The sequence below is a fragment of the Epinephelus lanceolatus genome, chromosome 5 (genome assembly GCF_041903045.1).
Source record: "Epinephelus lanceolatus isolate andai-2023 chromosome 5, ASM4190304v1, whole genome shotgun sequence".
Lineage (NCBI taxonomy): Eukaryota > Metazoa > Chordata > Actinopteri > Perciformes > Serranidae > Epinephelus > Epinephelus lanceolatus.
In genome coordinates this window covers 48,626,938-48,649,386 of record NC_135738.1, presented here as the reverse complement: position 1 = coordinate 48,649,386, position 22,449 = coordinate 48,626,938, and the positions used below count along the sequence as shown (strand labels likewise).

At 40.4% G+C, this 22,449-nt stretch overlaps 1 protein-coding gene and 2 pseudogenes across 3 annotated transcripts in view; 2 read left to right on the top strand and 1 right to left on the bottom strand.

Annotated features, from left to right (window-relative positions):
- The window catches only part of LOC117251295 (NT-3 growth factor receptor-like), a 666,479-nt gene that overhangs the window by 478,676 nt on the left and 165,354 nt on the right, over window positions 1–22,449 (top strand). The window lies entirely within an intron of this gene.
- Window positions 239–13,457, top strand: LOC117248668 (uncharacterized; annotated as a pseudogene). Its single transcript, XR_013491659.1, has 8 exons — window positions 239–1,435; window positions 3,274–3,409; window positions 3,522–3,615; window positions 3,999–4,098; window positions 4,809–5,068; window positions 5,212–5,394; window positions 7,592–7,738; window positions 10,343–13,457. The product of XR_013491659.1 is annotated as an uncharacterized LOC117248668 (transcript).
- LOC144463570 (uncharacterized) lies at window positions 19,258–20,749 on the bottom strand (annotated as a pseudogene).

Here is a 22,449-nt window from a genome sequence, read left to right as displayed (position 1 = left end):
AACTCTCTGGAATCTGGCAATATAAGAACCATGATGCTGGGACATTCTGTCACTTCACAGCTGTCCAAAACATGTGGTTTGTGCCAGGCAGACATGATTGCCAGTATTTTTTCATTATTGCAAGAAATTCCATTGACTCATTCACAAGTCAAAAATGTGTTTTATGTGAAAGAAACATGCAATATTTACATCTAACATAATAGAAAAATAGTCAACCAAGTGCAATGATGTCCTCCAAAATAATATTTGCCACTTTGATTGCAGTAAAAAAAAAAAAAATTGGGCATTGGGGGGGCACATGTCCCCCTCAATGTATATGGTGACTACGGCCCTGTCATGCATGCATAATTAGGCCTCAGTTGTTTGGGTGCGCAAAGGTGAAGTGCACTGGTCTTGTCATAAAAAGTTTGATGAAGTGTCAACTGGACAATATGGAGATATTTGCATCTTGAAAGCCGGACTACAAATGTGGATAGACAGGGAGAAACACACGCAAGACTAAGACGTGGTAAGATATGATATTCCTCACTATATGAAGTGACTGATAACAAGATCTGTATAATGGATTGTAAAGAAATTCGTCAGGATTTTATTTGGTAGACACTTGATCTGTATTTATAGCGTGATGGGATGGCAGCACAATGATTTAAGTTTAAGTTTTAAGTTTAAGTTTATTTCCTTTATTAATCCCCCTGAGGGGAAATTCAATGTTTTCACTCTTGCTTGTCAATTACACACAGGTCCGAAAGACACACACATGCACAAACAGGACCTATACATGCACAAATTGGAGAGATGTCAGAATGTGTGTGGTATCACTGGAAAGCTCTAGTCCTGTACTTTCATGTGATATGCGTGGAGTTTCTGTGCGACCCTGCATTCGCGAGTAATCCATCCAAGAGTAATGTGTGTGCAAAGCTGTATGAAAGCTCTGTTAGACATAATTTTAGTGTAACTTTATCCTTTTTTTTCGCTGTGAAAACATTCGGAAAGCTACGATTCCGCTGTTTAACATGATATGCATGGCTTCTCGCTATGATGCACGGTCGCGGAGAAAAACCATAGAGAAGAACAGGTGTGAATTTGGACGCACTATGCATCGTTCGGGCCCATAGGGTTAAATATAAATGGAAAAAATACAAATTAAAACATGATTGGATGTGCAAATATACGAAGTGAACTGTTAGGACTTCCCACAGCTCCTCTTACCTCTTTGTTGTCTCTCTGACACAGATGTTCTTGAGCCTGTTGCACTGATTCTGGATGATCTCCTTGGCCTGCTGCTGCTGCATTTTCCCCAAAAAACGGGACAAATTGTGTCCCAGGAGAGACTTTTTTTTTCCTGGGACAGCTGATGAAAAAAGAGAACAATTCTGAGAAAAACGGGACGGGTGGCAACTCTAGCGCATGTCCAGCTTGACCTTCTCCGCAAAAGGTAATTAATTTAGCAATATGATGTGGAGAGATAGTTTTGTTTTAACTGGTGACCAAACAAATCCACCAGCTAAGTTAATTACTTCATATTATATCAGCATTTGCCTGTGTTGGTGACGGGAGTTGGCTAAACTAGCTAACGTTTGTGTTAATAACTAGTCTAACCTTGATATTAGTCTCCCGGTGATTTAAATTACTCTGCGGCCAAGGCATTAACATATTAACTTCAGTCATGATATTCTACGGTAAATGATGTGATGTAACATAAAGCTGTATTTGGTTTTGGAAAGCAGTTTGCACATGTTGAGAAACTGACGCGTGCCTCCCCTCCAGCTTGGTCTGCTCTGTGACGTAACATTACATCAGTTTAGACGGGTCGTAACGTTATTTCAAGTGGGATCATATTTGTTTTGGCCTACGGTAAAGTTAACAGCACAGACTCGTGTTTTATCTTGAAGTAAAAAGGGAAGCAGTCCGTGTAAAATTCTGCTCACTGTCGCAGTGCGTGATGTACCGTCAGCCATAGCAGCTGTTGTCTCCAACTTTGTTTTCTCATTTGCGTTAATGTGAAGTCACATGGTAAAAAGAGATATTTGGTCACATTTCTGAGATGTGCTGAGTCACGTTGCTGGAATCCTAAACGTCGTCTGTTTGAGTGGTTACAGTGGACGCAGGTACAGTAACATGAGTCCCAGGCCAAACTTTTGTGATGTGATTTGATTAGTTCATAAGCTGACGTGATTAAACATGAGTAGAACTGATCCCTGCTTGTCATTTCTGCAAATAGCTGATCATTTGTCTGCTGTTTGGTGGCCTGAAACAAACAACACATTATCTTGAACATAAAAGTTGGTCTTGTTGGCTGCTCTGTTGAAAACCATGCATTTGCTGTTATATTTGTGTTTTTGTTATCATGATAACAATATAATATTCTGACAATGAGGAATTATGTGCTGCAGGAACCATGCTGATTAAGGCCAGACTTGGTGATGTCCAAAAATTTGTTAGAATAACAGAGCCAGATCTGAAAGTCTGAAGCACTGGAAGCTTTAAGGTGCTAATAGTAACTGTAATAGTAACTTTTGAGTACAAATGTTACCATCTCTAATCACACTGAGTAAGTTTGAATGTATGCTTTCTTTGCTTAAAAGTTAGTAATAATATAAGTAGTTTTATTTCACACATTAATTTATTGGTTTGTTCAAAAGTAATGTTCCAGATTCATTGAATATGACCAACATGAATTCATAAGTCTGGTTTACACAAGCATTTGTCTTCTCCTGTAACATTTGCAAAGTTTGGTGTGCCAGCTGTGACAGAGGTTGTTAAGGTTGTTGACAGTTCGGGGGATGAGTTGGATGACGATGTATTTGAGGATGTAGTTAAGGATCCCTCAGCTAACCATCAAATATGACACTGGTTTGTCTCAGTTACATTTGTAATTTCTATTACAGTATTTAATGGACATGCTAGTTCCTTGTGGTTAATATTTTCCCTTCCAACTGCTTCTCCTATTACGGTCAGAATCTGTCTCCATGGTACCAAATCCTGAGCAGTCTGAACCACCATCCCTTGATTCGTCTGATTCTCAAGATACAGACATCCTTTCAGAGAGTCCTTCCGGTAAACGGCAGAGGCTGGACACAGAAGCCAAGCACATAAGAATTAACACACAAACACCAAAGCAGAACAGGAATTATTTTTAGGCCACCAAGGCCATAAAAAAGAATATAGTGTTATTTTAATGACCATTTGTTTTTAAGATTTTTTTTAATCCCTATTTGGGATTATTAGGGATGTATTCTCAACATGCTGAATTGTTTTGCTCTTTGTTTGAAGTTGGTGGAATCCATTCTTACCAAGAAACCTGGTGGGGAACACATAATAACTGAATATAATCGAAGCAAGTCCCTGACAGATGAAACCAGAAGGAAATGGTGAACATACTGGCAGCTGACATGACAGAGAAGAATGGGTAATTTGTAAAGAGTTTTTAGTTAGCTCAATGTTGCTTTTAGATTAAATTCAAATCTTTGTTAAAGCCAGTGCATACAACTGAGAAATCTTTACTTTTTTTAATCTTGCAGTACATCACCACCCAGACAGGTGAAAGAAATGTATGCCAGAGGAATTGTGAGCTTATTCCCCTACCTCAGTGATCCATTCTCCAGGACCGGTTATGTAAGTCACACACTATAATGGCTGTGATAATGTTTAATGCTACATTGAAACATTTTGATTTCTACCAGGGCGTATTTTTAAAGGTACTGTTTGATAAAAAAATAAATAAGTGAAATAATTGCTCTGCATACATGAGTCTTTTCAAGTTGCAATTGTGGAACTATGGCTGAGATGGTGTTTTTTTCATCCCACAGTCTTTTTCACAAATGTGTTAGAGGGTGGGGCTAAAGGAAGGACGAGGGAGCAGAGAGGAAGTAGTGGTGGATTCATATTCAAAATGTCACTCTTTTTTTGTTGTGTCCAATATCACTTGGGAGCACCTTGACTTTAAAAGAAATCTCATTAATGGAGTGTCTGTTTTTGTTTTCCTTTCACCCTCCAAGGAGCATTATTATGATGGCGAGAGTGGCACTGGGTACTTGGCCTGGAGGATTAAAACTCTTCAGAGATCCACTGCTAGAGACAGACGATCATCATATGGAGGTAACGCTATAATAATACTGGAAGCTAGGGTTGGGATCCGGATCTGGTTCTTTTTTGGAACTGGGTCCAAAGTTCCGGGTCCATCACATTTGGCGTAACGGTTCCTGCAAACGGTGCCTAGATTGTTAAAGAAAAAAAAAAAAAAAAAAAGGCAGGCGGCGGGGAGGTCTGCTTCCAGCTAGGGGAGCGGTAGAAACAAACAGCCAATGTGTGTGTGTGTTCTGTTCAGGTGTTGTCACGTAAATAACAGTGCCCAAGCACGAATGCATATAAGTATTTTTTTATTACATTGTTGTGGTTAATTTTAATAGTGTTACTGTAGAAATCAGAGAATCACTTTTTGTTGTTATATGTTCTCAGGGAGATGATACAAGCTCTAAATCTGAAATACACACCACACACAAATGTGTATTTTCATCTAATTGTACTGTGCAACAGTTAGAATAAAGTTTTTGTATTTGTATGATTGCATTTGTGTTTATTATATACTTGTTTAAGTATAGCAAGTATAATTAATATAATGTAGGAATCGGTAAGAGAAATCGGTAAGGAATCGGACCGTTAAGAAGGAATCGGTAAGGAATCAGAATCGTTAAAATCCTAGCGAGTCCCAACCCTACTGGAAGCAGATCTGAAACATTGTTTTTTTTTTTTTTTTGCCTGTACGTTTATGTGGTTGTCAAAATATGGTATTCTCCCATATTGTGTAGCATCATCTGAAGGAGCATCTCATGAAGATGGGCTTGGAGGACCAGCTGCCAGACGAGAGCCCCGGTTTGGTCCAGAGACTGTTCTGAGTGAAGATGAGTATAAGGAAGCCATCGCACTGATTAAACATTCAGCTGATGAGGACACAATCAAGAAGAAGATGAAGTTGACATTTGACTTCCGCCGCAACATGGTCCTTGACCCACAGCAGTCAAGCAACGTACTATCTGTCTTTCCACGTTTCAAAGACGTCAAAGGCTTGGTAATTGTTTTTCATTATTTTGACAGTGTTTTGACAATTTCATAATTATGTAAAAAGTATGTGTGTATTTTAGTGACAGTCAAACAATTAACACAATTCATCTGGCTGTGAAATCTTGAAGTTTCCCATTATCCTCACCCTAGGTGGAACAGGATTTTGTTCTGATGTTTGGGGAGGATGTCTCTGGCAAGTTTCTGGAGAAATGGGCGACCACATTCAAGAAAAAGATCATCCAACAATGCAGAAAGCTTCCATACACCAGTGAGCTTGATGATCTCCTCCTGGCAGCTGATACTCCTTAGGATGGCACTGAAGTGGATGACGACATTGGTAAGTATGACTTTTTCCACATTCCATTGGCTGCACTTGTTATGTGTGCTTCACTATAACCCGTGTTAGTGTTAATTTCTTACTGTGCAGTACACTCATGCCCAGAGTTGGGTATAACGCATTACAAAGTAACGCGTTAGAGTACTTTGATTACTTTTTGCAGTAACGAGTAACCTAACGCATTAGTTTGCTGTTTGAGTAATCAAATACTTGAGTACATTTACTACAAGCCATCAGTTACTTCCGTTACTTTTAGAACGCTGGTCCTTCAGCTCCGAAACGGCAACGACTGTCTTTCGGTTCTAACGGAGATAATGTTAAACCTATCAGTCCGAAAAAAGCCACAAAGCTTGTGGCTAGCTAGGTGGTAGAAGAAATGCTGCCACTGTCGACGGTGTAGTCTAAAACAAGGTGGAGGAGGACTCGCTGACAGACAGGTCAGACTCAGCACTTGCATTATGCCTGGTACACACTACACAACTTTTCTGCCCGTTCTGAAAGTCACTATGTCACATTACACGATGTGGAGTCATAAAATTGTGCCATTACTTGGCCGTCAGACATGACACACTACACGATGGTACTCACCAATTATCCCCGGTCGTCTTTCATGACGTGTGTGATGTCATCGGGTTATTCTTGTCCTATTTTTATTACTTTTACTATTATTTGAGTCCCTGTGTCTGTTCATGTGCCAGCCGAAATGTTGTTGTAGTCACCTAAAAGCGTCAGCAGATGACAGGAGCTTCATTTGAAGTACCGTAGGCAAACATTCATGCTACTGTATCCTCCTCAACCAAGTTCTTACAAATGTTTCACAATAAAAGCCTATTTAGAAAATGGAAGGATTCTCTCAGCCGAGGTTATAATGGGCTTTTAATTTGAAGGACAATCAGGAAGTGTAATTGTGTAATTTTATGAAGACAACGGGAGTGGATAAAAAGTAAAAATATAAAGATACAGAGGGATTAATAAATAACGGACCGTCTATAATGTAGTCTGTTTCAAATGAAGCTGGTAGCCTCTGCAGTTGTGGTGAGTAAAAGCCCCTCCACTATTTGTTAATGTTATTACTTTATGTCCGACTGTGAGGATGTAACATTGTTTGCTAGCTTGATGCTAATGACAGTACTCAGCGGGTTGACAAAGTACCTCTGCTGTTTCACACCATCATTTCCCCCTTTTACTCTGTGTGGTAACATCCCTAGAGGAAATATTAAAAAAGCTGGGGTGTTGTTGTCATACAGTTGTCTACGGCAGCAGATCGTTCTGTGTTTCTACTGGTCAAAGTGACGGCTGTGATGGGAGAATTGGATCTCATTGAAGGGCAAGTGGTCCATAACTATAATTTTGGAGACAAAAAAATGTAGGCTTAGCGCCCTGTGGTCCATTGCCCAGTAAGAAATGTAGAATACTCAAAAGTACTTTAAAAGTGCTTGAGTTACTTTTCTCAGGGAGTAACGTTGGAAGTACTTTAAAAGTACTTGAGTTACTTTACTCGGGGAGAAACGCAGTAAAGTAACTGGTTACTTTTTTAAAAAGTAACACAGTAAAGTACTTTGATTACTTTTAAAGTAGCCCTTAGTCAACTCTGCTCATGCCAGGGTCAGTATGCCAGGTAGCAGTAGTTACCAGCGTAACAACGTCCTATGAACATACGATGACCAGGAACATATAATTAACTTACAGCCACATACAGCTATTGGCGCCTTTTAAGGCAGAGAATAACATAACTAACTCTGCTATACACATTTCAACATTATCTTACAATGCAATAATATAATTGTTAACGCATTTGCATACGACATGGGACGATAACAAAATGAGAAAAAAACATTTATTATGCCTGCTGGTTCACAGACACATTAGCCTGCTGCTAATGACACTGCGTCTTTATTGTAGTGCTGTGCATGAGCAGAGCAGGGCAGGGCAGATGCTCTCGCCCACTCTCGCCCACTCTTGCCCGGTGGCGCAACAGCACCAAATGTGAAATGTTTTAGAAAACAATGTCTAGTGCTGTGTTTGTGTGATGTGTTAGCAGTAGTTTAAATATTAAATGAAAAATAGGTCAGTAAAAATAGAGAGCTTATGATCATATAGAACTGCTGTCTTTTTGGTATTTTGTAAAAAAAAAAAAAAAAAAAAAAAGTGCTATTGAAATTGCAGAATCACTGAATTTTGCTGATGGTCCACTTAACATCAAATTTGTGTTGTTGGGACAGTGACCTCTCATTGATTTTGCTGCTGTCACACCTGAATCCCCCTTCTGCCCAGGGTCATAAGAGACCAGGAAAGGTGTCTGCTTCCTAAGCAGAGAAGCATCTCGTGGTCTTCAAGAAGGTTTGTATTTGTTCCTAATTTATTTTAATGTTTTATTTGAGGATGTTTCACTGAGGGAGCCTTGGTTTTGTTAGTCTCGCCACCAGACAATCAGAGATCTCCACCTTCTGATAGTCTGGGGACACTCCTTTCTAAAGTGTGTTTAACACACTGGCGAAAACGGCCGGCAACAAAGCAACGCCTCTTGCATTTTTGAAAAAGACACGCTTTCTCGGAAATGTGCGCCCCCCCTTTTCTCGTCCGCAAGGAAACAAACACACAGAGAGCTTGAAAATGGATTCCAAGAGATTTAACTCCGTTTTATCAAACGTGTGCTCATCCGTGAAGAAAATATTTTTTCCAGCGGATGTCTTAGTTACAACATTATTGAGCTAACTGGAGTAGTTTCACGTCGTATCCGACAACGGGAGGCTTTTAACAGATGATGTCCTGATGTTAGCTTTGCTGCTAGTGTTAGCTGTCCCTGTCAGCTGCAGCCACTGATGCTTTCTAGACATCGTGATTTCCCAAAACTGAATAAATACCACACATAGCAACACAAAACTGCTTTGCTAGCTCAATCATGTTGTAACTAAGATATCCGCTGGAAAAGATATTTTTTTCACGGACCGTTTAATGAGTTATTACCTATTACAGACACCGCTAACGGCTAACAGGGCTAACAGCTAATGGTTAGCCCAGCTAAACGTGCACACAGAAATAGTAATGTTTGTTCAATCATTGTGTTTATAGACTTTACAAACATCAGATTGAACACTGATACAGTGATGTGAAAAATGTGATATATAGGCTACATAGTATATATAGCTAAAAGCTCTGCTGGTTTTCTACCCGGAAGTATTTGTAAACAACAAGGCGATTCCCTCTAACGTTATAGTCCGGCCAGACAGATGAGTCATGACCTTGTAAAAGATTATGTTTGTTTCTTTTAGCTGGTGAGAATGTGTCGCCGCAAACGCGACAAACATCCACTAACTTTGATGGCGTTTTCTGCGAGCACGGCTGAGCCATTTTGTACCGCTACACGTGTTTCTAGTGGGACTATGATTACAAGCACAAGAGTTCAGTGAGCCACTGAAGGACCGCCCTGCAGATTTACTATTGGTTCTGCAACGTAGGGAGTTTTTTTTAAACTCTGAAATTGTATCTGCAATACAAAATCAGGGAGAAAGTCATCAGTCTTTAGTTAAGCAAAGCATCTAAAGACTGACTTGTGAGTCTACAGTTTTGCAAATCATGATCACATACACACACAGTTAAATACTATACATATGTTACACTTCTTAAAAGAATGACGTCTTCCAGGTGCAACACATTTATTGTAGTTCTTCATATGAGGTCCTGTGCAGAAATACATATACAACACATCCGTGATGGTTCAATATTTTCGCTGCACACTGGTTGTCATAACCTCTGACCTCTGACTTCTTCTATCATTCAGATACTGAGATCTTACATTTAATTGGCACTGAACTAATATTTTCACTGTCACTGAACTTTCTCATATTAAACAACATCTGATGTACAAAAACTGTATAACACAACATTTCTATAGCACCTGAAACTGTATAAAACATTTTTATAGCACTTGAAACTGTAAACAACATTTATATCCCATATGCACATGAGGAAATTTCAACACACTTCAAATTATTATGTTGTCAAGTTAACAAAACACAACATAGACTGACTTGACATCACATTTACTCCTAATATAGCAGTGACACCTACAGCCTAACACAACACTACAGGTCTTACTTGACTGTCTAACTGATCCAATGTATTGCGTTTTTAACACTGAACAGAAATTGTGTCAAAATAATATCAAAATAGCTCAACAGACGAGCTGCTAGAGTTTAACATTAATGCTTAACACTGCATAGAAATCAAATAAAAATATCTTAACAGGCTGCTAGAGTTTAACATTAGCGCTTAACACTGCAGAAACCACCTGAGATGGCTATTGTCACGGATGTTAACAGCTAGCATGCTAACATTAGCGCTGGTCACCAATCTTTCATTCAAAGTAAACACACTCCCGCCCCCATACATTAATATTTCCCCTTTCTTGCACATCACAACATTGTCTTTATTGATTATTTCTGTCACCCAACAATACATACCGGTTCAGAAATACATATACAACACATCAGTGACGGTTCAATATTTTCACGGCACACTGTTTGTCATAACCTCTGACCTCTGACTTCTTCTGTGCCCAGAAAAACAGTCACTGCATGTAAGATGCTACACTCGAGAGTGCCCGCGCTCTCTTGTGGCCATTCAGACTTAGTTTTAACTGACTGCCACAGGAACAGATTGATAAATAATGTTGTTGTTTAAGTGATTTGAGTTTTAAAATGGGGGTACATCAATGTTTACATGGGGTATTTTGTGTTAGTGTTTTGCTATTCTGTGTCAGTGTCCTCAATGTTAACTCTAAACAGTCTGTAGAAAACCTAAAACTTTATTAACCAGTCTGTGGAAAACCTTTAAGGGCCACAAATACACATGGAAGCTGATTTTTTTTTTTTTTTTTTGGTGTAATATTACAACCATGTAATTGTAATAGTCTCGCCATGTGTTTGTGTTTTGTTTTCTCAGACAGGAACCAACATCCAAGAACATCTTGATTCCATCACAACAAGCACACAACCCTACCTCCTGGCTGTAGGACGAAGGAAGAAAGCAGTCCACCAGTTCTTTATAATACTTGACAAAAATGCCATCGCTTGCAAGTCGGCCTCCTCACTTGGTGCTTTTGACGAACTGTTTAAGGCGCATTATTTTTTTGCCACCACATACAACCCCATGCTGTACAACATGTTCACGTTCATCTAGACCACTGTGTACAACATAGATGTTGGCAAAGTGAAGGAGAGTCCCTGTGTCGCAGAAGTTCGGGCTAGGTTGCTTCATTAGTACTTGAACGGATCCGTTTGACATTAAGTGTGTTGTTTGTCAGACTGAGTTAACTTGCGCAAATACACTTGTTAGGCATTTATGAGTAGTTCATGGTTACTTGGATGGAAAAAATCTTCGCCTTAAATGTGCTCAGACTGGATGTGGCCGTGTGCTTGGAATGTTTTCTGGGTTTAGGAAACATTTAAACACCAAACACACTGTCAGTATTGACCAACAAGTTAATAATGATGTCAATTCAAGCAGAGCAGACCTTGGTGATGAAGGAGAGCTGGTGACAGCTAATGTAGAGGAGACAGCCACAACCTATAGTCCAAGAGCAGCACTTTGGATATGTGTGCTGCTGCTATTGCACAACTAAAAACAGCTGGATTAAGTCAGTCTAATGTAAAGAGGTTTGTCTCATCCATGGAAGAAGTGATTTTTGAGATTCACAGTTAGGAAAAGGATGTAGCTTTACAGTGCTTGTCTCCACAGGATACAGAAAATAGGAACAACATAGAACAGTCCTTCCAAACGTTGGAAAATCCATTCATACCTTTAAATTCAGAAGCAAAACTAAACAAACACTTAGAGAAATGGGGACTTGTTGAGCCTATTCAAAAAGTGCTTGGCACAAGATTCGACAGCAGAAGAAACAAAACTACTGGGACGTATGACCAAGTCATTGTAACTGATATGTTTGCATATGTTCCCATTTTGGAAACACTTAACAGTATTTTACCAAAAAAAAAATTGTAGACATGTTCAAGCCCAGGTATATTCCCAAGGAAGGTGTGTATGTAGATTTGAGAGATGCCACCTATTTTAAAGAAAGTCCCCTATTTTCTGTAGAAAAAGATGCCTTGCAGATTCAGCTGTTTTATGACGACTTTGAAACTGCAAATGTCTTGGGACCCAAAAGGGGTTTACATAAATAAGGTGCTATATATTTTACTCTAAGAAATTTCCCCCAAATCTTTAATTTGTCTTTGATTAATTTTCATTTGTGTGCTCTATTCCATGCACAGGATATCAAGCGATACAGCTTTAATTTGATACTTGAACCACTTATTAATGATCTGAAAGTGCTTGAAACAGAGGGACTTCAAATTCCAAATTTTGAACATGCGATTCATGGTACTGTAGTTCAGGTCACTGGGGACAATCTTGGTTTGCATGGACTGTTTGGCTTTGTGAGAGTCATTTGGGGCTCAATATTGCTGTCGTTTCTGTCTTCTTGAGAAACACTGTTTTCAAACTGTATTCTGTGAAGATGATCCGGAAGTTATTTTAAGAACTGTTGATGCGCATGCACAGCACTGTCAGACTATACAAATAGATCCTAGGCAGCCTCATGCATATGGTATGAAACGCATTTGTCTGTTGAATTCACTTCAATATTTCAACACAGCCAACAACTTCTCTGTAGATATAATAGATATAATAACATAATATTTTAGAGGGGGTTGGTCAGTTTGAGGTGAAACTGATTCTGAAGTACATTCAAGGCAACTCCCTAAGTGCTGAACAAGTGGCTGGTAAAATACATGCATATGACTATGGTTTCAATCAGCAGCGAAACCGTCCACCTCTGCCAACAAATAAGTAGATGGATGGAAGTAATGATTTGGGGTTGAATGCCATACAGTCTTGGTGCTTGTTACGCAATATGCCATTGCTATTTGGTGATTTGATCGAGACAGATGATAAACACTGGCATCTCCTACTTTTGCTTCTACATATTGTTAACATTGTATTTTCACCAGTCCTGTCAGAAGGCATGACCATATACCTCAAACATTTAATCACTGATCATCATTGGCTGTTCAAGCAATTATTTCCTGAAATAAATCTCTTGCCAAAACATCACTTCATGATACATTACCCTCGTAGCATAAGGCACATTGGTCCAATTTTGCACACATGGTGCATGCGTTACAAAGCCAAACATAATTTCTTCAAGCAACAATTAAAAAGCTTTAAAAACATTACAAAGACATTAACCAAAAAGCACCAAAGTTATATGACAATGTATCATGAATCTATTAGCAAGGAAAGATTAATTTTAGGTCCAGGAAAGATGGTGACACTAAAAACAGTTTGCAGCAATTGCTGCAAAATTTGAAACTGTTTTGTCAACCAGTGTGTTTTCTGCCAAATGGATTAAATATCATGGTACAGAGTACCGTCGTGACTTCATTATATGTACTGAGGTAGCATGTGAGATGCCTGTATTTTGTAAGATTGACACAATTGTTGTAAAAGATGACTGTGTTTTGCTCTGTGGAAAATTGATGGAAACCGTGTTTTGATAACCATCACCACGCCTTTAAGGTCAAGCTGCATCTAGACAAGGTTCTAAAAGTGTTGCATATAGATGATCTTTTTTACTTCAAACCATTTGATGTTCAAATGAAATATGGTACGACAGATATCGCCTTATATGTTGTTACATATTGCCATTTTATGCAGACCTAAGGCCAGTGTTTTAAAGTGGTGGTGTTGTTAGGCTGACCAAAAGTTAACTGTTGTTTTTTATGTAATGTTTTTATGCAGACTTGAGATCAGTTGCTAGGCACGGCAGGCACACCCGCAACCATCTACCTCATAAATGTTATATTTACAGTTCACTTGGAGCTCTGTAATGGCACGGCAAGTACACTGTTACACGACCTTACTGTTACATTGTGGCTTGTGTTTTTCCAAAGGTTTTAAAGTGGTGCATGTGAACAAGTTGTTGTATTGGGGTGCTTCACACGGCAGGCACACCCACTGCACAACTATTCACTTTTTTCTTTTTTTTCTTTTAAGTGCAGCACGTGAACAGTTAAGTGCTTTTGTACAACCAAAGGTTGAAAATACAAATCTCAAATGCATCTTGAAAAGGTGCTTTTGTACAATTAAAAGTGAAGTGGTTAAAATCATTATTGTGGTAACTTGTTTTTATTCAATGGTACATTTTCAAAGTATTATTTAATTATTATGGATAGATGCAATTTGACACTACAAAAGTGTAAAAATAACAATACATATTTATCTGTGCAGTGTTAATGACTGTTAGGATTTGACTCTATCTGAGTTGGTTTTTCACAGCAACAGAGTAAATCATCAACACAGTAGTGTGTAAAATTAAGACTTATTAGAGTTATATGAGCCTCCAGTGTTAACCTTCAATAACTCAATGCAGTGTTAAAAAGCATTAGAATCAGAGTTGATTTGTCACCACAGTAGAGTAACTTATCAACACTGCTGAGAATCATATTTACTCTCTCAGAGTTATTTAACCCGTAGTTTTATTAACACTGTACAGTGTTAGCCAGTGTTAATTTTTTACTCAATTTTGAGTTAATTTTCCTATTTAACAATTTATTTTTTAATTTTAACACTATGGAAAGAGTTCATTTAACACCAATTCTGATAAGGACCAAATACACTCAGACATAGTGTTAAATTTAACTCTTTAAGTGTTGATTTAACACTGCAAAATTTGCTTTGTAGCTAGCTCGCACTATCTGGCATCTGTCATCTCCTGTTCTACAAAATTGTCAGATTTTTCACATTACGATAACACGCCAGCTAGTATAACTATGCTGCCTCATAATGTTAGCTGGTTAGCTAGCTAGCTAGCTAGCAGAAGTCCCCTGTTGAACGAAGCATGATGAATACAGCAATCGCGATCGGTAGGATGAACTCAGCTGGAGACTCCATTGTAGATGCTGGTTGGAAATGTAGATGGCTTGCGGCTTCCTGGTTAAAATAGATACATATGCGTGAATGTAACCGACGTGGTGACGTAGTGAGTGGTGTCCCAATTCCTAGGGAAAGATTTCAACCCCTTGGCCCTCGTTGCTTCATTTCGAGGGCCAAGGGGTAGTGGGCAAGGGCTAAGGGTAGGGCCAAGGGCTAAGGGGTAGTGGACAAGGGGGGGGGGGGGGGGGGGGGGGTATTGGGATTGGGCCTAAGTGAAGTTTTGACTTGAACTTAAATATTTGTCACTTTATCATGAATAAAGCACACCGCACCTTAAGGTCCAGTATATAGGATTTAATGGCATCTAGCAGTGAGGTCGCAGAACTGCAACTTTTTCCATGTGCCAATCGTTCTGTAGAATGATGGTGACCAACGCAACTCAAATGGTCTGAGCTAGAGCCAATGTCTGTTTTGTCCATTCTTGGCTATAGAGCTTGCTGGTACACGTGATAAAAGCGCATTGCATTGTGGGAAAGGAAGGCACGCTAACTGTTGTTTACATGTTGTTCACCGGTGTTTTAGCTAGCTGTTGGTACTGCATGTGTTTCAAGAACTTAAAATAAAGTACGATTAAAACTGAGAATGGACCGGGCGAAAGAAAAGGTTGTGTGTCCGTACCGCGAGAAGCTGAACAAAACGGCAAAGGTGCGGTATTTAGAGAAAATTAAAGGAGTTAAAGGGCTAGACCCATACGAGCACAAGGAGTGGACGGCTGACGTGAATTTACTTCCGAACTTTTCCCAGGTAAACCTGTACAAATACGTGCTTTTGGGTGTGAGTGCCTACACCCACAAAGTATTCACAAATATCAGATCTGTGGAGCAGGGCCACATTCAGTTCACCGATGGATGGGTACACGACCTGGAGATTTTAAAAGTCGACCCGAAAACCATCGTGCGCATGAAGGTAAGGACACAAACAAACACCACACACCATAAAACAACTTTTCTTTCCTCGAAAAACTGCCTGCATTTTACCAATATAAGAAATACGCCATATTTTTTTACTAGTTTTACAGCCTTCACTTAATGTGATTTCCAGCCAAACACTGTTGTCGGTGTTGTTGTTGTTTTTTTGCATCATTTTTGACTAGTTTCTGTAGTGGTGACTAGCTGGGATGTCAATATTAAATTCCTTCACCAACAACAGTGTTTGGCTGGAAATCACATTAAGTGTGGGCTGTAAAACTAGTCAAAATATGGTGACTACTATGTATGTATATGTATGTGTGTGTGTGTGTGTGTATGTATATATGTAAATACTGTATGTCTGTGTGTATGTGTAGGTATGTATATGTACATGTCTGTATGTATGTGTAGGTATATATGTAAGCTATTTTGAAAGATTTTACTAATTTTGTTTTAAACCTATATCCATGTTATTATTTTTTAGGTGAATCACTCCATGCGCCTTAGCCTAAAGCCACTGGAGCCATGGGTGATTGTCAAGTCATGCGGGGAAGTGGAGAGTGCCCACTGCACATGTATGGCAGGCGTCGCCGAGAAGTGCTTACATGTTGCGGCCCTCCTTTATAAAATCCGACACAGCAGTAAGACTGCGGGGGCCTCTGACACCAACAGATGTTTCAGCCTACTGGTTGGTGCCCTCTAATGTGAACAAGGTGAGAGGAGCAGCAGGTGACACCATCGACTACACCACAGGTGCAGCTAGGAAGAAGGCACTTGATAAGTCAACCAGTGGACTGCACCAAAGTCCATCCGTGATACAGACCCGTGTCGGCAAAAAGGTGATACCAATGCGCACACTTGGTGACCTAAGTGCACTCACAGACATTATGCACGCTCACAGGTCTGGACTCTGTTCTGTGCTGGAGGGATTCAGCCACATTTATGCAGACCCTGTTCAGTCATGCATTCTGCCCAAGTCACTACTGCGCCTTCGCAACTCAAAAATGGATGGCTGTGAATTGTTGGTCCTGCTAAAGCACTGTGAGGGCCTGAGACACATTGTAGCAGTGACTACAACAGAAGTGGCCAGTTTGGAGAAGCAAACAAGAGAGCAGCACCAGTCTGATCTTTGGTACAAAGCACGAGCAGGAAGGATAACTGCCTCCAACATCCATGCCGTTGTATCCACCTCTCTATCCAGACCAGCTCTGTCAACTGTGAAGAAGGTGTGCTATCCCCAGAACAAATTTACATCTAGTCTCACCACCAGACAATCAGAGATCTCCGCCTTCTGATAGTCTGGGGACACTCCTTTCTAAAGTGTGTTTAACACACTGGTGAAAACGGCTGGCAACAAAGCAACGCCTCTTGCATTTTTGAAAAAGACACACCTTCTAGGAAATGTGCGCTCCTCCTTTTCTCGTCCACAAGGAAACAAACACACAGAGAGCTTGAAAATGGATGCCGAGATATTAAACTCCGTTTTATCAAACGTGTGCTCATCCGTGAAGAAAATATTTTTTCCAGCGGATGCCTTAGTTACAACATTATAGAGCTAACTGGAGTAGTTCCATGTCATATCTGACAACGGGAGGCTTTTAACAGAGGACGTCCTGATGTTAGCTTTGCTGCTAGTGTTAGCTGTGCCTGTCAGCTGCAGCCACTGATGCTTTCTAGACATCGTGATTTCCCAAAACTGAATAAATACCACACATAGCAACACAAAACTGCTTTGCTAGCTTAATCATGTTGTAACTAAGATATCCGCTGGAAAAGATATTTTTTTCACGGACCGTTTAATGAGTTATTACCTATTACAGACACCGCTAAGTCGCTAACGGTTAGCCCAGCTAAACGTGCACACAGAAATAGTAATGTTTGTTCAATCATTGTGTTTATAGACTTTACAAACATCGGATTAGTCCAAACGGTGATACAGTGATGTGAAAAATGTGATATATAGGCTACATAGTATATATAGCTAAAAGCTCTGCTGGTTTTCTACCCGGAAGTATTTGTAAACAACAAGGCGATTCTCTCTATAATCCGGCCGGACGGATGAGTCATGGCCTTGTAAAAGATTATGTTTGTTTCTTTTAGTTGGCGAGAATGTGTCGCCGCAAGCGCGACAAACATCCACTAACTTTGACAGTGTTTTCTGCAAGCACGGCTGAGCCATTTTGTACCGCTACACGTGTTTCTAGTGGGACTATGTTTACAAGCACAAGAGTTCAGTGAGCCACCGAAGGACCGCCCTGCAGATTTACAATTGGTTCTGCGACGTAGGGAGTTTTTTTAAACTCTGAAATTGTATCCACCCATCTAAACACAAAATCAGGGAGAAAGTCATCAGTCTTTAGTTAAGCAAAGCATCTAAAGACTGACTTGTGAGTCTAATTTACATCAAACAACAAACAAGATGAAGAGCGGCTCTCTCCTATGGAATGGGGGAGAGCAAAGGAAGCCACAGCAAGGGAGTCATACTATACACAGAATGAGCTGCAACACAGGGACCTGAAAGTGGAGAAATGTGGTTTCACAATCAATCCATCTTTCCCAGAGCTTGGAGCAACCCCTGACACACTTGTCCAGTGCACATGTTGTGGGAAAGGCTGTATAGAAATCAAATGCCCTCACAAGCACCGCGACCACAACATCCTGCAGGCCTGTGCATACAAGGACTTTTGTCTCCAATACACTGATGGGATACTGCAGTTGAAGCGCATGCACAAGTACTACAAGCAAGTACAAACACAGATCTTTGTGACCAGAACACACTACTGTGACTTTGTTGTGTGGACTAAGAAAACCTATGTCAGTGTACGGGTCACACCTGATAAAGAACTCTGGGAGAAGACACTTTTGCCAAAGGCACAGAACTTCTACCACATTGTGGTTCTCCCTGAGCTTGTCGCCCACCACTATACTCAGAAAGCCCCCACCACACGACAAGTCCAACCTTTAGCTGAGTCACAACCATGTCACACACCGCAGCCAAAGAAACGGGCACGAAAAAACGCAGCCAAATTGTGGTGCCATTGCAGACAACCCCCACAGCTGGATGACATGGTTTGTTGTGGTAACGAAAACTGTGACATACAGTGGTTTCATCTGGGATGTGTTGGACTCAGTCATGCACCAGCTAAAGACAAGTCATGGTTCTGTGACACATGCACACTGGACTGAAAATTGTGTGAGAGAAACATGTTCGGGGGGGATGTGTTAATTTGATGTGTTAATCAAATTGTGTTTACAGTTTTGTATACAGTTGTTACAGTTTTTATATAGATTGTTACATTTACTTGAAGTCACGACTCCACTTTACCTTGTTTGTTTATGTAGCAACCTTGACACGTGTTGCACTTTGTATGCCATCCATTCAATATTTGAATACATTACTTGAAAAGTAACACTTTTTAACATTTAAATAGCCACTTTACTAAAGCTACTTTACTTGAAGTCATGACTCCACTTTACCTTGTTTGTTTATGTAGCAACCTTGATGTGTGTGTGTGTGTGTGTGTGTGAGAGAGAGTGTGAGAGAAACATGTTCGGGGGGATGTGTTAATTTGACCGGTTGATCGAATTGTGTTTACAGTTTTTTATACAGTTGTTAGTTTTTATGTAGACTGTTACATTTACTTGAAGTCACAACTCCACTTTACCTCATTTGTTTATGTAGCAGCCTTGACACATGTTGCACTTTGTATGCCATCCATTCAATATTTGAATACATTACTTGAAAAGTAACACTTTACCTGTCTTGTACTATGTAGTTACGCTGTGTTGTAACAATGTTACTGTATTTTTTGTTTTTGTATTATTACTTAAATAAATAAGGAGCCATAACCTCATTCATTCTCCATCCTTTATTTGCAAACATACATTACATTACGGCATTCAATACCTCAATGTAAAATATAAAGGCAAAAATACACAACAGTACTGGCAACCGATCTAAAATGAGGGCTTCACAACAATACTTGGAGACATATTTGTCAATGCACAAGACACAACCACAATCTTGTCAAGCAAAGTCATGTCCTCGCCTTCACATGGGAGCACCATGTTCAGGCCTATGGTGGCATTTAATATGTTGTACTTGGAGTGCATTAACCCTGTCACTCTCTCTACATGTATTCTGACATGAGCTATCTTCCTTGTCTCCTCCACATCTTTCGAGTCCAGCTGGCTGCGTCCCTTGGTAAATGCAGGGTTTTCAGTGTGGCGCCCATAAAGGCCACGCTTTCCTTAATATCAAATCCACGATCTGCCAACACCATGTCTCCAGGCGAGAGCTTCTGAAGAAAGCCGCTTTCTTCAGCTATCTGGAGATGGTTCCTTGTGGAGTAATGCCAATGAGATATTTCATGGTCTGCCGGCCTTTGTAGTTAGAGTAAGTCTGAGCCTTTGCACGTAGATTCTGTGCTCTCTCTATGAAAAGTTCAAAGCAGTCAATAATAACTCTGACACGATTGCCAAACATCTCTACAAACTGATGTGGCATGCTGTCCTGCATGCAGTGCCTCTCTGGCCAGTGCACCAAAGGGCTGAGGTGTGCATACAGTACATTGATGGTGTCACAGAAGACAGTGGATGTGTGCTGTCGGCTGATGTCAAAAAGATGAGCTAGGTGATCGAGAGGCAGATTCAGCCTCATGCGCATAAGGGTCAGGAGGAGCATCTGAAAATGGGAAAGTTTTCATCCTGTCGTACTCTTTGGTAGGCTGGGGAGAATCTGTGTCAGCACACCCATCAAAAGAGCAAAAGATGGAAGCCCAGTGTAGTACTTCACCATTGAATCATCTTTCATGAAATTCTCATCCAGGCTCTTTCTGGAGAGCTCTTCCTTCAGTTTATGATTCTTTTCCAACAAGCGGTGTATTTCGGCCACCTTGATGCAACATTGGCTGCAGTCCTGCTGTTCACCAGTGTTGTCCTTCAGTGCACCTTCATCCACCTGGGAACTCTGTGCTGGCACATCTGAATGCCCTGCATCCATCTCAGTCACAGGTGCAGTGTTATCTGATGGAAATAACAACAATAATGGTAATGAGTTTCATTTGAATAGCATGATTTAAAATCCAAAGAGTCAAGTTGCTTTAAAGAGGGGATAAAAACAAACAAGTAAAAAAAAAAAGAACGTAAGACAAATGATAACAATAAAAATTAAAAATAAACATATGGCAGAAACAAAACCAAAAAATGGGTAGCTTTAAAGTAGGAATTAATCATCAGAATTAGATTTGACCCAATAAATTTACCCAGGTACAGGAAAGCTGAATCATCCATCTCTGTCTCAGGGCCTGTGTTAACAGGTGGAGGTGCAGGTACTGATGGTTCATCCATATGTTCTGCAGATGCTGTGTTCTTCCCCATGGATGCTTGTCCTTGCAGTCTCTTTGCCCTCCCGCTTAGCCGGTTAAACCTCTCTGGGTTTGTAGGTTTTACTTCTGTATGGCCCAGGTGTAATGAAGGCGCCCAGTCAGCATCACACTCCAGCATTCCATAGGCTGGTTTGCCTGAAAATACAAAGAAAACACACAGAAAGAAGTTGCTAAGTCGATGTTGAATCAATTTAATTTGTGTATTTACAGTACAGGCCAAAAGTTTGGACACACCTTCTCATTCAATGCGTTTTCTTTATTTTCATGACTATTTACATTGTAGATTCTCACTGAAGGCATCAAAACTATGAATGAACACATGTGGAGTTGTGTACTTAACAAAAAACAAGTGAAATAACTGAAAACATGTTTTATATTCTAGTTTCTTCAAAATAGCCACCCTTTGCTCTGATTACTGCTTTGCACACTCTTGGCATTCTCTCCATGAGCTTCAAGAGGTAGTCACCTGAAATGGTTTCCACTTCACAGGTGTGCCTTATCAGGGTTAATTAGTGGAATTTCTTGCTTTATCAATGGGGTTGGGACCATCAGTTGTGTTGTGCAGAAGTCAGGTTAATACACAGCCGAAAGCCCTATTGGACAACTGTTAAAATTCATATTATGGCAAGAACCAATCAGCTAACTAAAGAAAAACGAGTGGCCATCATTACTTTAAGAAATGAAGGTCAGTCAGTCCGGAAAATTGCAAAAACTTTAAATGTGTCCCCAAGTGGAGTCGCAAAAACCATCAAGCGCTACAACGAAACTGGCACACATGAGGACCGACCCAGGAAAGGAAGACCAAGAGTCACCTCTGCTTCTGAGGATAAGTTCATCCGAGTCACCAGCCTCAGAAATCGCAAGTTAACAGCAGCTCAGATCAGAGACCAGATGAATGCCACACAGAGTTCTAGCAGCAGACCCATCTCTAGAACAACTGTTAAGAGGAGACTGCGCGAATCAGGCCTTCATGGTCAAATAGCTGCTAGGAAACCACTGCTAAGGAGAGGCAACAAGCAGAAGAGATTTGTTTGGGCCAAGAAACACAAGGAATGGACATTAGACCAGTGGAAATCTGTGCTTTGGTCTGATGAGTCCAAATTTGAGATCTTTGGTTCCAACCGCCGTGTCTTTGTGAGACGCAGAAAAGGTGAATGGATGGATTCCACATGCCTGGTTCCCACTGTGAAGCATGGAGGAGGAGGTGTGATGGTGTGGGGGTGTTTTGCTGGTGACACTGTTGGGGATTTATTCAAAATTGAAGGCACACTGAACCAGCATGGCTACCACAGCATCCTGCAGCGACATGCCATCCCATCCGGTTTGCGTTTAGTTGGACGATCATTTATTTTTCAACAGGACAATGACCCCAAACACACCTCCAGGCTGTGTAAGGGCTATTTGACCAAGAAGGAGAGTGATGGAGTGCTGCGGCAGATGACCTGGCCTCCACACTCACCGGACCTGAACCCAATCGAGATGGTTTGGGGTGAGCTGGACCGCAGAGTGAAGGCAAAGGGGCCAACAAGTGCTAAACACCTCTGGGAACTCCTTCAAGACTGTTGGAAAACCATTTCAGGTGACTACCTCTTGAAGCTCATCGAGAGAATGCCAAAAGTGTGCAAAGCAGTAATCAGAGCAAAGGGTGGCTATTTTGAAGAAACTAGAATATAAAACATGTTTTCAGTTATTTCACCTTTTTTTGTTAAGTACATAACTCCACATGTGTTCATTCATAGTTTTGATGCCTTCAGTGAGAATC